This window comes from Haliotis cracherodii, unplaced genomic scaffold (assembly GCF_022045235.1).
Source record: "Haliotis cracherodii isolate W230 unplaced genomic scaffold, xgHalCrac1.p SCAF_38, whole genome shotgun sequence".
Lineage (NCBI taxonomy): Eukaryota > Metazoa > Mollusca > Gastropoda > Lepetellida > Haliotidae > Haliotis > Haliotis cracherodii.
Window position 1 is genome coordinate 1668394 of NW_027266295.1, and position 13572 is coordinate 1681965.

Genomic DNA, 13572 nt, shown 5'->3' on the forward strand with positions numbered 1-13572 from the left:
ACCGCACTCAAGGTAGCCTGATTGTACTGAAGAATGTACACAATACACTGAGAGACGACTAAAAAACAAACATAAACGTGTTAACGAGTTACTAAATTGAATATTGAATTGTAAATAAACCAGAGCAAATAATTTCAGAAACATGACCCGACAACAACAAAATACTTAATAACTGTAAAATGCATGCTTTATGTATGGCTGCATAACAACTGTAAATCAGGTGACCTGAAGAGTGTCTGCATATGTGCTATAAGTTTAAACAAGGACATTGTGTTTTTATCAAGCATGCATATTGATGGCAAAATATACATGTAATGCTGACAGCAATCATAGAACAGAGAGAATGGTCATCCTCCTATGACTGGCATCTGCAAAGTCTGCATCTGTGTAATTGCTTCCTGACAGTAATTTTATCAGTGTCAGCGGCGTTGGTTCATCGGGTGGGCTGTAACACAGTAAGTGGCATACGCATACATTATTCCAGCATGACAATGCCACTACCACTGAGGATCTGAGCAATGGTCTGGGCTGATATGGTCTGGTCATAAGCCACAATCACGTAGGGATCACCATTAACCGTTGCCTTGAACACATACCAACAAGGCGTATTGTATTTGGGCAACCAAGTACATGACGTTAATGAATATTCCAATTATCTGAAATTTCCTATAAGAATTAAAGCTTCGCGGTTTGTTAACATATCCACATCCTTAATCGATTGTAATTTGCATGGAATGGCCTGCTAGAGAAGCTTAACTACTCAAAGAAACATATGCAGGTATATATTTGTATAACCGATTCCTTTCAGTTTATTGCCGATTCTGTCTGTCGTGTGAAATCAGTACGTCTTCACTTTTCTGATCCCTGCAACAAAGATGATTGGTTCATTGAATACGTGAGTAACCATGCTTGTCATGATGTGAGTCAGTACTGTCTCAGTGTGTGTGAATGTTTTTAGACGAGAGCATGCATATGCTATTTTCTGAAAATATAAAAATTGATTCGAGAACAATGGCTTCAAAGCGTGAACACTAAATTTAGCAAATCAGTAAACAAAATGTCCCACTGTGAACTGTATCATTCACATCCAGTACCAAATGACCGACTCTGTGGTCTAGTGGTAGAGCGTCGGCCCAGAGAGCTGAAGGTCCGGGGTTCCAAAAGACGTTAAAAGATGGTAATTGTTGTTACCCTGTCTGGCGCTCGCCATTAAGGGGCTAAAAAAAGGACTGGTCGGCTCGGAGTCAGTATACTGTGTCTAAGTGGGGTATTCATGTTAAACTGCGGCTTTATATCTCAATGAGCTAGCCCTATAAATCGGCATCAGTCCGGACTAGTACAATCAGCCACAAACACACACACACGTCCATGCACGTCGCTATATAAATGCAAGAATCTTGGACGCGACATTAAACACCATTTCACCTCACCTCACCAGTACCAAATATTTTAATTCTGCCATATTGCCTGACCGACTTCGCGTCAGCGATGCAGCATTGTCATACACCTCACGACCCAAGGGTCATATTGGCTATTATAACTTATTATTTGTCAGGAACATTATGTATTGCTTTTACAACAGAAACGCTAATTCCATCCCAATGACTAAGGATGCACATTTAATAATGAATACAGTAAACTACGGTTATAACGAACTCAAAGGGACTACGAATTGTAGTTCGTTATAACCGTAGTTCGTTATAAACATATATACAGCATAACTACAGCAAATAGTCGGGACCAAAAAAGTATGTTCGTTATATCCGTCAGTTCGTTATAAGCGTGTTCGTTATAACAGTGGTTTACTGTAGAAGGAAATATTGACGTACACCATCGACGCCTATGAGGGTTTGATGGCCCTGTTAGTGAGTTTCAGTTGTTGAGTTCCAGAAACTGTTGTCGAGTGTCAGTTGTCGAGTTTCAGGTTGGAGTGGTCACTGAAGAGATGAAGACAGGCAAGAGAGGCCAGGAGAAGTTTCAGACGGAATGCTGGCTCGGTGCACAGGGTGATGATGATTCTAAGTATTATGATGAGGATGGTGATAATAATTATTGTGGTGATAATGCACAGGCAACCGGAATAACATGTATGCTCACACCTGGGTTTGGGTTTTATTACTCCAGTCTCATGAATCCATTAACCACCTGCTCGACTGACCAGACATGTGAGTGATGGATGAGACTTAACTATAACTATTGCAGGTTAGGATATAACCCTGTCTTAACTATAACTATTATAGGTTATGTGGATATTGAACCTATAACCTATCACACTGATGTTTACAACCATGGCATATGCTTTGTCACTAAACCATGATGATATAATAAAGACAACCCAAAGATAATCATCTTATTTCTCGTACGTCGTGCTTGCCTTTTGAAAATCTGCCTATGGTGTTTGGTGGATACCTGGAAACAAATATTGTCTTACTTTTGAGAATGCTGGTGTAGTCCTTCAAATCATACATTGCTTGTCTGCGTGTGGGGATCCGTGTCTGGTTGGCCCATGAATCTCTTACTTGTTTCCCAATGAATAATCCAAGTACATCCAACCATACTTTCCATGGAACGTCTGGAAGGACAAAGCGTCCTCGGTTGTTTCCTGATGAGTAATCCAGTTACAACCTACCCAAACACACCTGCCTGCCTGCTTGGGAGATGTCATGGTTTAATAGATCCAAGCAAACTCCCCTTGTATTACCGTTGTGTGAGTCAGTTGGGTTTAACGCCGCTTTTAACAGTATTACCGTTGGAAATCAAGATACCAGATCCCAGCCCATATTTGCCTAAAATCTCAGAATACCATCCAGGTGTGGTACCCAGGGTTACTATCAGTAGTTTCCAGGCACCCCTCGTGTGATCGATCTTGGTGAAAGGCCATCTGATCAGGGAAATGAAAAAACATTTTTTAAATAAAAAAGTATGCAATTAACATTTGTTTTTGTGAATGTGAATATAAGGTGTGATCGGATTTGTACCATAATTATACTATAACTATAATTATTTATTTCTGCACTTCGTCAACGTTTAAAGGGTAATATAGCTATCTTGCAAAAAGTCAGTTCACCGTAACTACAGTCACACACACCTAGGGGGCGGTCGGGTAGCCTAGTGATTAAAGCGTTCGCTCGTCACGCCGACGAGCCGGGTTCGATTCCCGACATGGGTACAATGTGTGAAGCCCATTTCTGGTGTACCCCGCCGTGATATTGCTGGAATATTGCTAAAAGCGGCGTAAAATCAAACTCACTTACTCACTCACACACACCTAGTGAGGTTGCTGGACAAAGAAAACAGGTTAATTACCAGGTTGAATTGGTCCAAGAGAGGATGTAGACAATGATGATGACAATCGGTTTGTTTTACCAACCTGTACAGAGAAACACAACGGCTTAAAACTTAATATTTTTTTAAGCGTGCCACTGTGCAAATCCATGTTTGTGGGTTTTTCACAATGAGAAGTAATTTTTAGAAAGTGCTGCATTCCAGAAAGATGTTTTCCGCAGCATGCAGTTTATCTAATAATTTTGTCATTACGGAAATATTATCACTCGATATGTCGATAACCTCGGGTTTGGAACTGATACCTTCAGGCGAACATCATGTCCTTACACACGCTAGCAAAGCTATGTATCACGTCCTAGCTTCTCCTTGAGTTAAGTGGTATGGTCACATAAAGAGACAAACTTTGACATCACCCTGTCTTATTACAAATCATGTCTCTTACTCCAATAGGATTCTTCTCTGTATCGAGTGAGTGAGTATGGTTTTACGCCGCTTTTAGCAATATTTCAGCAATATCACGGCGGGGGACACCAGAAATGGACTTCACACACTGTACCTATGTCGGGAATCGAATCCGGGTCTTCGGCGTGACGAGCGAACGCTTTAACCACCTGGCTACACGACCACCACCTCTGTATCGAGAACTTGCGACCCCTCTGTCGCTTTTGTTCATTCACGTGACCTATTGTCTGAGTCCTTGAGCAAATCAGATGCGAGCTTCCTAAATTCATTCTGCTTATTGTTTTTTGTTTTGTTTTTTGTTTTACTTTCTTGATGCTGAGAGTACCAGGTATCATCCGAGGTAATACATTGACAATTAAAGATGTGTTATCATTTCCACAATGTTTCATTGGTGCATGCTGTGTCAGGAAAATGTGGAATATCAACTCGGAAGACAGTTGGTTCTTATAGATTGGTCCGGGGTAGAACAGGTCTTCAGCAATCCATGCTTTCCGTAAGAGGCTACTAACGGTATCGGGTGGTCACGCTCGCTGACTTGGTTGATGCATGTCATCGATCCCAATTGCGTAGATCAACGTTCATGATATCAATCACTGGATTGCCTGGACCAGACTCGATTATTTTCAGACCGCCGTCAAATTGCTGGAGTGCGGCGTTAAACAAGAAACCAACCGACCAACCAATCTTATAAATTGAGCACTTTGTCAAAATGAGTGAGTGAGTGAGTGAGTTGGGTTTAACGCCGCTTTTAACAGTATTCCAGTTATATCACGGCGTGTCAGCTTAATGTGGGAGGAAAGCCCGAAGTGATGCAGGTCTCAGACGTTTACCACTTCGGTGAAACCCACGAGCATGGGTATGATGCTGACAAACCTAGAAACATAATCGGGGCGAACCGGGATTCGAACCCACAATCATAGGTTTCTGGCGAGCCCAATGGCCTTAGACGACTGGGCCATCCGTGCCCCTTGTTAAAATGAAGGAGCACAGATCGCTGTTGACAAACCACGAATCAGGATACAATTCTCATAGGATTCTCAGTCATTAGGTTTATAGGTGCTGTAGACACGTCATCAGCTACTGTGTTAACTTACAGGTATTTTTCCACATTTAATGTCATTGGATCTAATACTGGGTGTTACCAGTTATTCATCAAATCAGCTGCTTGTATAGGTCTCAAGGAGACACATTGATATCCTCAAGTGACGGGGGTTTATCATGGACTCGGGTTAATGTTAATTACCATCAAAATTAATATGCTCTTGTAAGAAAACAATGGGTATTATCGTTTCACTGTGTACTGCCCCACCGATAGCACCCGTCACAAACACGCCCAAAGGCATGTCAATTGGTGATCTCAAAAAACACACGGGAGGATATACATTATTTATGTCACTGATGCGTCACATTTGAAAACATTTTGAAAGATTTTCTGAGGCGTTCGATGTTGTAACTTTGAATGTAACTTGTAACCTCTGTGTGCATAAATCAAGATATGAAACAGACGAGGAGGTCTCACTGGTCTCCTTTATTTCTAATTCTGATGGGCAAATCAGTGGAAGTGGAAGATCATCGATATACTAACACTTAAGTTACACTTCTTGGCCCAATTAGCTTGTGTTGACTTTCTTCGCCAATCCGAGCAGACATTCCTATTCATATGGATAAAGTAACGGATCTGCAAGAGTGAGTGAGTGAGTTGGGTTTAACGCCGCTTTTAACAGTATTCCAGTTATATCACGGCGTGTCAGCTTAATGTGGGAGGAAAGCCCGAAGTGATGCAGGTCTCAGACGTTTACCACTTCGGTGAAACCCACGAGCACGGGTATGGCGCTGACAAACCTAGAAACATAATTGGGGCGAACCGGGATTCGAACCCACAATCATAGGTTTCTGGCGTGCCCAAGGGACGCAGCTCTGCACAGGGCCTTAGAAGACTGGGCCAACCGTGCCCCCGGATCTGCAAGAAACGAATTGTCATTGCCTTTATATATAGATACTTTAAAGCATCTGTGTTCACTAAGTTTTCTAAGAAAAGCGTCAAAAGTACTTATGTGCAAGAAGGACTGTTGTTCTCTCTCTCTCTCTCTCTCTCTCTCTCTCTCTCTCTCTCTCTCTCTCTCTCTCTCTCTCTTATTATTTTTATCATATATATATATATATGTATATATATATATAATAAAAATAATAATAATAATAAAGTCTAATTCATTCCACGTTACTCCAACAAACGTTAGTTGGACTTTAGTATTTTATTATTTATTGCATGTACACCGAGTGAACATTTTTTTTGTATATATATATATATATATATATATATATATATATATATATATATATATTAAAAGTGAATGTTTGCCGTACCCCTAACGTGTATTGTATGGGCGGTGGAGTAGCCTCGTGGTTAAAGCGTCTTTTGCGATGTTGTTGCTGGAACATGAAAGTGGCATAAAACTATACTCACTCACTTACTCACTATGAGTATTGTAATGAAGGGTAGTTTCGCCTAGAACTACTATAGCAAAAGAACGAGAACGCTTGAGGCCTGCAATTGGACGCTTATTAAAAACATGTTTTTGTCTTGATTTGTGAAGTTCATGGAAGTGTTGTCTCCACGTCTACTGGAGTCGCACCATTAACTTGAAGAGGAGTCATTTGGTTTAAATATTCATATTTTTGCAAAGTTACTTTTTTGCAATTTTAATAAAGACATTTTGCTGCTGTGCTGATGCCTTACATCAAAGTTTCTTGTACCGTATTTCCTCTATTAGAAACCGGGTCAATTGTTCAGTGCCAAAAATAGAAGCCGGGACTCCAATAGACGACGGCTCGAGAATTGATTGAGATATATCTACGGATATCTACGGACACAAAATATTTCCATTTCGTGACGATTCGGGACATTCGTGGTCATAGTGAAATGGGGGTATTAATAAAAGCCGGGCCTCCAGTAGACGCCGGGCCTCTAATTGACGCCGGGTCAAAGGCTTGTCCGAAATAAATAGAAGCCCGGGCGTCTAATAGAGGAAATACGGGTATTCAATGTTGATATTTAGACACAGAAAAACAAGTTAGTTAGTCGGAGTCGCCACGTTTGCTTACAAATACACCTGGAAACAATAGGTGATTTTGATACGTGTTTTGATTGACTGTATGATTACAACTTCAGAGCACGAAATACAGCATGTTCCATGGCGTAGAGCTCCAAAACGAACAGATTGTTTGCAGCTAGTTGTTCCTATGTTTGGTATGTTTGGTATGTTTGGTCTTTGTGGTCTTGTAGATGGAGCGTCTGCCTGCAGAGAAGAAAGTCGGGGGTACCATCCTCGGCTGCCTCGTTCTAAAACACGTTAAGATGTGGTACTTGTTTTGTGGTGCTGGGGCACTAAGGGAATTAAACAAGAACTAACTTGCTCGAAGTCAGTATGCTGTTTCCGAGTGGGGCATTCGTGTTTTAAGACTGTGACAATGTGTGTCAGTCGGCTAGTACAAAAAATGAAATTACATTATATTCAGGATGTAAACCAACACGCCAAAAGTACACCCGCACAACTACACATAACGACGTGATTGACCTCGCTTTATGATTTCATGCAGGGAATATACGTCCTGTATATTAGAGGATATTTGCTAAACGAGTGAAATATACTGTTTATCTCATCGAGTGATGCGGTTAAAAATGATTAGATTCTTACGAGTACCATTTAAGTACAAAATAGGGGCGGCGGGGTAGTCTGGTGGTTAAAGCGTTGGCTCGTCACGCCGAAGACCCGGGTTCGATTCTGCATATGGGTACAATGTGTAAAGCCCGTTATCCTTCCCCATCCGTGATAATGCTGGAATATTGCTAAAACCGGCGCAAAACCATAATCACTCTCTCAGTGCAAAAATTTATTTTTTTTGCTATGACTTTAAGTGTATTTATGTGATAACTTAATTACTTAATTGTGAAGCATATAACCTATTTAATTATTTAATTGTAAAGCATTAATATCATAAAGTAGGATGTCATTTGTAATTTTGTAAAGTACTGACAATATACATGTTCCAACAAGTTCGCTAATTTTGTTAATGTTCTGTTCATGCGTCACAAACTCATCCATGCTTCGCGGACTGTTCCATGTGTGTCCTTTGTGTCGATGTGTCCCTTATGTCGATGTGTCCCTTGTGTCGATGTGTCCCTTGTGTCGACGTGTCCCTTGTATCGATGTGTCCCTTGTGTCGATGTGTCCCTTGTGTCGACGTGTCTCTTGTGTCGACGTGTCCCTTGTGTCGATGTGTCCCTTGTGTCAATGTGCCCCTTGTGTCGATGTGTCCTTTGTGTCGATGTGCCCCTTGTGTCGATGTGTCCCTTGTGTCGATGTGTCCCTTGTGTCGATGTGTCCCTTGTGTCGATGTGTCCCTTGTGTCGACGTGTCCCTTGTGTCAATGTGTCCCTTGTGTCGATGTGCCCCTTGTGTCGATGTGTCCCTTGTGTCGATGTGTCCCTTGTGTCGACGTGTCCCTTGTGTCAATGTGTCCCCTGTGTCGATGTGTCCCTTGTGTCGATGTGTCCCTTGTGTCAATGTGTCCCTTGTGTCGATGTGTCTCTTGTGTCAATGTGTCCCTTGTGTCGATGTGTCCATTGTGTCGACGTGTCCCTTGTGTCGATGTGTCCCTTGTGTCGACGTGTCCCTTGTGTCGATGTGTCCCTTGTGTCGATGTGTCCCTTGTGTCGATGTGTCTCTTGTGTCGATGTGTCCCTTGTGTCGATGTGTCCATTGTGTCGACGTGTCCCTTGTGTCGATGTGTCCCTTGTGTCGATGTGTCTCTTGTGTCGATGTGTCCCTTGTGTCGATGTGTCCCTTGTGTCGATGTGTCCCTTGTCTTGATGTGTCCCTAGTGTCGATGTTCCATCAGTGCACACAGACAGGTGATATGACGATAAATGATAGTTACTGGTCTGCGCTCGGTCTGATCTAATGTGACATTGACACAATTTATGACTTTATGTGTCCAAAGCCAAGTTGTATTCACTCTGACAAAATGGACTTGATGACATAGAAATGAGTGAGTGAGTGAGTGAGTACGATTATACGCCGCTTTTAGCAATATTCCAGCAATATCACAGCGGGGGACATAGAAATGAACGTAAAGAAATGTTCAATGAAAAACCTGAATTATTAACATTCGTGAAGTGTTTTATAGATTATATTGATATTGACATGCAAAATATAATACATAGACGCATTTGTAAGATCCATACGCCAACCCGGACATAGGCAGCTCTGTTGACCTGGTATTCCTGTTATGTGCACGAAGTTAATCTGAGGTGAAGGTCATTGAAGTCGCATAATAATCTGAGTCGCATGATAGCCTTAATCAGGACACATTTGGTTTAAACATTCATCCATTTGCGTGTTGTTTGAGATTTGCTGGAAGCGCCCTGAATAATTTACTTTCAAATGTATCAGAAATAGCAAACATATAGAACAATGTAGGTTCACCTGGACAAACTCGTCAAAATTGATGATGCAGAAATGTAGAATGTTCTAAAATGTTCAATGAAACCACCTGAAGTATATATAGTAACAATCATTGAGAAAAAGATTATCAACTTTTCTTATTCACTTTAATATTATTACCCATAACGAAGATAATTTATAGATGTCAGCTTCTTCATTATGAGGAACACAATGTGTTCATCACAATAAAGAATTTGATATCCAGAAATTCTCTTCCTTATGTGTATCACTTCCAAATGCTTCTAAAAGACTTAATATCATTACTAACTTACCAGATCGTAATCAACCATTTGCAATATCAACAGTTTGTCTTATTGTTTTTCCCGTTTCACTATGTTGGGAGAAGGCAGACCCGTGGGGTTGCGTTTATCCCAAACAACATATGTGTGCGCTTCTCTTAGTAAAGACTTCACTAAACTGGATCGATTTGTCAGGCTCTTACCCAGTCGTCATTAATTGCAGCACACGCTTTAGCCCTGTGCACTGAGTGAGTGAGTGAGTGAGTTGGGTTTAACGCCGCTTTTAACAGTATTCCAGTTATATCGCGGCATGTCAGCTTAATGTGGGAGGAAAGCCCGAAGTGATGCAGCTGTGCACTGAGAAAAAAACACTCATCGTAGATGACCATATGTGGAAACATGAACACGATCATACACCCGGAGTGTATAAAAATGTGTTGTGTCACCCTGGGCAAGTGACTTATTCCAGCCGTACCCCTGTCCACCTTGCAGGGATGGGTACCCGATATGCGAGGTGGATGTAAAAACCCTCTAGCGCCCATAGACAGCTTGGCTTATCTACTATCCTGGGGGTTGAAAATGATAACTTGAATGCAAAAGGATCCAGTGGTCGTGGAACAAATAAACCGCATTTGAGCAGATACTAGTACCTGTATAAATGCAGTATAAATCCCTAGTTTATCTTGCAAAAAGTCGATTTGTTAACCGGTCGTCGTGATATACTGACATAAAAAAGTATCACGACAAAAGAACAATCAATTCACTCCACTTATGTTTAAGAAGAGATAAAAAACATATGTTGCATCCGTAGATTAATTGAAGCGTTAAATATGAAAAAAGTCAAAGCAAACAACATAAAATATATCACAGTATGGTCCATGAACCCCAAATCTCAATTTTGGGCAATATAACATTGTGTCCATGGTAAATGTATGATTGGAATTGTGTGAGCACTTCGTAGATACATATTGTGGGACACCTATTTTTCTGACAGATAGACAGATGCACTGTGCGATACCCTCAAACAGAAATAAATGCCAGCTCTATATTAAAATATCCATCGTAATTGTCGCATGTGACAATTCTAGAATGAATTATGTTATGAAAAGTATATTTTTTTTAAAGCAATTTGCATGATACATGATAATTTCTCCCACTTTGTACAGGCGGGGTTTAGCCATCAATTAAAATTACAAAGATACTACAATTAAAACTGGTATGAATAAAAGTTCTTTGAAGGATGTGGTCTTACATATCCTCTACGGTGGACAACGATTTTACACTACTTCAACCCCATTTGAGGATACAGCTACTAACCATCTAAGTTACAAATTATACACTACCAATATTATAAAATATAACTATCTACATATTTCAAAAATGTTCAATAAGTTCAATGTATGAAATGAGAACTAATATTTTTTTTTTAAATATCCTCAGTAGGTGATAATTTGAAATAAGTATCCCTTGTGATGGAAAAATCAACAGTCAATCAGTCAAGCACACCTTTCAACAAATACTCACTGGTGTAACGAGAATGGCCAATACGACATCGCCATAAAATGATCTCTTCAAATCTGGACCCGGCAGCCCAAGTAGGTGTAAGGTGAAGGTCAGCTACCATCAATAACGCGTATGTCACCCGTTGGAATCTAAAACAGCCTGACACCTCCTGCCCATGGAAGAGACGAGTATGCGAATCACATCCTGGGGAATGGTAGCCCACTCGGCCTACAACGCAAAAGCCAATTGCTGCAATGTCTGGGGATGTGGTTGACGTCGGCGTAGCCGTCTAACCCTAATCATCCCCCAGGTGCTCTATTTGGTTCAAATCCGGGGATCTGGAGGGCCAGGGGAGAATATCAACGTTGTTGTTGTGTAGACAGGCTCTTGTGATCCGTGCTGTATGCGGTCGAGCGTTGTCCTGCTGGATTACATCGTTGCCGTTAGCTGCATATGGGAGGACGTGGGGTAGGAGGATTTCGTTGATGTATCGTTGAGCCGTAAGATTGCCCTGGATATGGCCCAAACCTGTCCTACCATGATGAGAGATAGCCGCCCACATCATAACGCTACCCCCACCAAACCTATCCACTTCCTGTAAGCTGTTTCCGGCGTAACGTTCTCCCCGACGTCTGTAGATCCGTGCTATTCCATCCCCTCGACGGAGGAGAAATCTTGATTCCTCGCTGAACCGGCCATCTCTCCATTGCAGTTGATGCCAAACCCTGTGATGTCGACACTTGTGAAATCGCTGTTGACGAAGTTGTCGACTCAATATGACGTGTCGAACAGGACGTCTTGTTCGTAGACCGTCGGCTCTTAAACGGTTCTGTACGGTCTGATCTGAGATTCTGCTCAGTCTGGGTATTTGGGATGTGGTTTAGGTGGCTGCGGTCGTCATTTCACGAAGGTGGCGCAGTCGGATGTAGCGATCTTGGGCGAAGGTGGTTACTCTTGGTCGATCCGACCTTGGCTGATCACGTGTTGACCCAGGCTGTTACAACCGATCCCAAAGCATGAGACTACCAGGAACTGAGATATCTACCTCGGAGGTCAGAACATGAGACTACCAGTAACTGAGATATCTACCTCGGAGGTCAGAACATGAGACTACCAGTAACTGAGATATCTACCTGGGAGGTCAGAACATGAGACTACCAGTAACTGAGATATCTACCTGGGAGGTCAGAGCATGAGACTACCAGGAACTGAGATATCTACCACGGAGGTCAGAACATGAGACTACCAGGAACTGAAATATCTACCTCGGAGGTCAGAACATGAGACTACCAGGAACTGAGATATCTACCTGGGAGGTCAGAACATGAGACTACCAGTAACTGAGATATCTACCTCGGAGGTCAGAGCATGAGACTACCAGGAACTGAGATATCTACCTCGGAGGTCAGAACATGAGACTACCAGGAACTGAGATATCTACCTGGGAGGTCAGAACATGAGGCTACCAGGAACTGAGATATCTACCTCGGAGGTCAGAGCATAAGACTACCAGGAACTGAGATATCTACCTCGGAGGTCAGCACACGTGACAACCAGGAACTGAGATATCTACCTCGTAGGTCAGCGCATGTGACTACCAGGAACTGAGATATCTACCTCGGAGGTCAGCGCACGTGACTACCAGGAACTGAGATATCTACCTCGGAGGTCAGAGCATGAGACTACCAGGAACTGAGATATCTACCACGGAGGTCAGAACATGAGACTACCAGGAACTGAAATATCTACCTCGGAGGTCAGAACATGAGACTACCAGGAACTGTGATATCTACCTGGGAGGTCAGAACATGAGACTACCAGTAACTGAGATATCTACCTGGGAGGTCAGAACATGAGACTACCAGTAACTGAGATATCTACCTCGGAGGTCAGAGCATGAGACTACCAGGAACTGAGATATCTACCTCGGAGGTCAGAACATGAGATTACCAGGAACTGTGATATCTACCTGGGAGGTCAGAACATGAGGCTACCAGGAACTGAGATATGTACCTCGGAGGTCAGAGCATAAGACTACCAGGAACTGAGATATCTACCTCGGAGGTCAGCGCACGTGACTACCAGGAACTGAGATATCTACCTCGTAGGTCAGCGCATGTGACTACCAGGAACTGAGATATCTACCTCGGAGGTCAGCGCACGTGACTACCAGGAACTGAGATATCTACCTCGGAGGTCAGCGCATGTGACTACCAGGAACTGAGATATCTACCTCGGAGGTCAGAACATGAGACTACCAGGAACTGAGATATCTACCTCGGAGGTCAGAGCGTGAGACTACCAGGAACTGAGATATCTACCTCGGAGGTCAGAGCGTGAGACTACCAGGAACTGAGATATCTACCTCGGAGGTCAGAGCATGAGACTACCAGGAACTGAGATATCTACCTGGGAGGTCAAAACATGAGACTACCAGGAACTGAAATATCTACCTCGGAGGTCAGCGCACGTGACTACCAGGAACTGAGATATCTACCTCGGAGGTCAGCGCATGTGACTACCAGGAACTGAGATATCTACCTCGGAGGTCAGAACATGAGACTACCAGGAACTGAGAT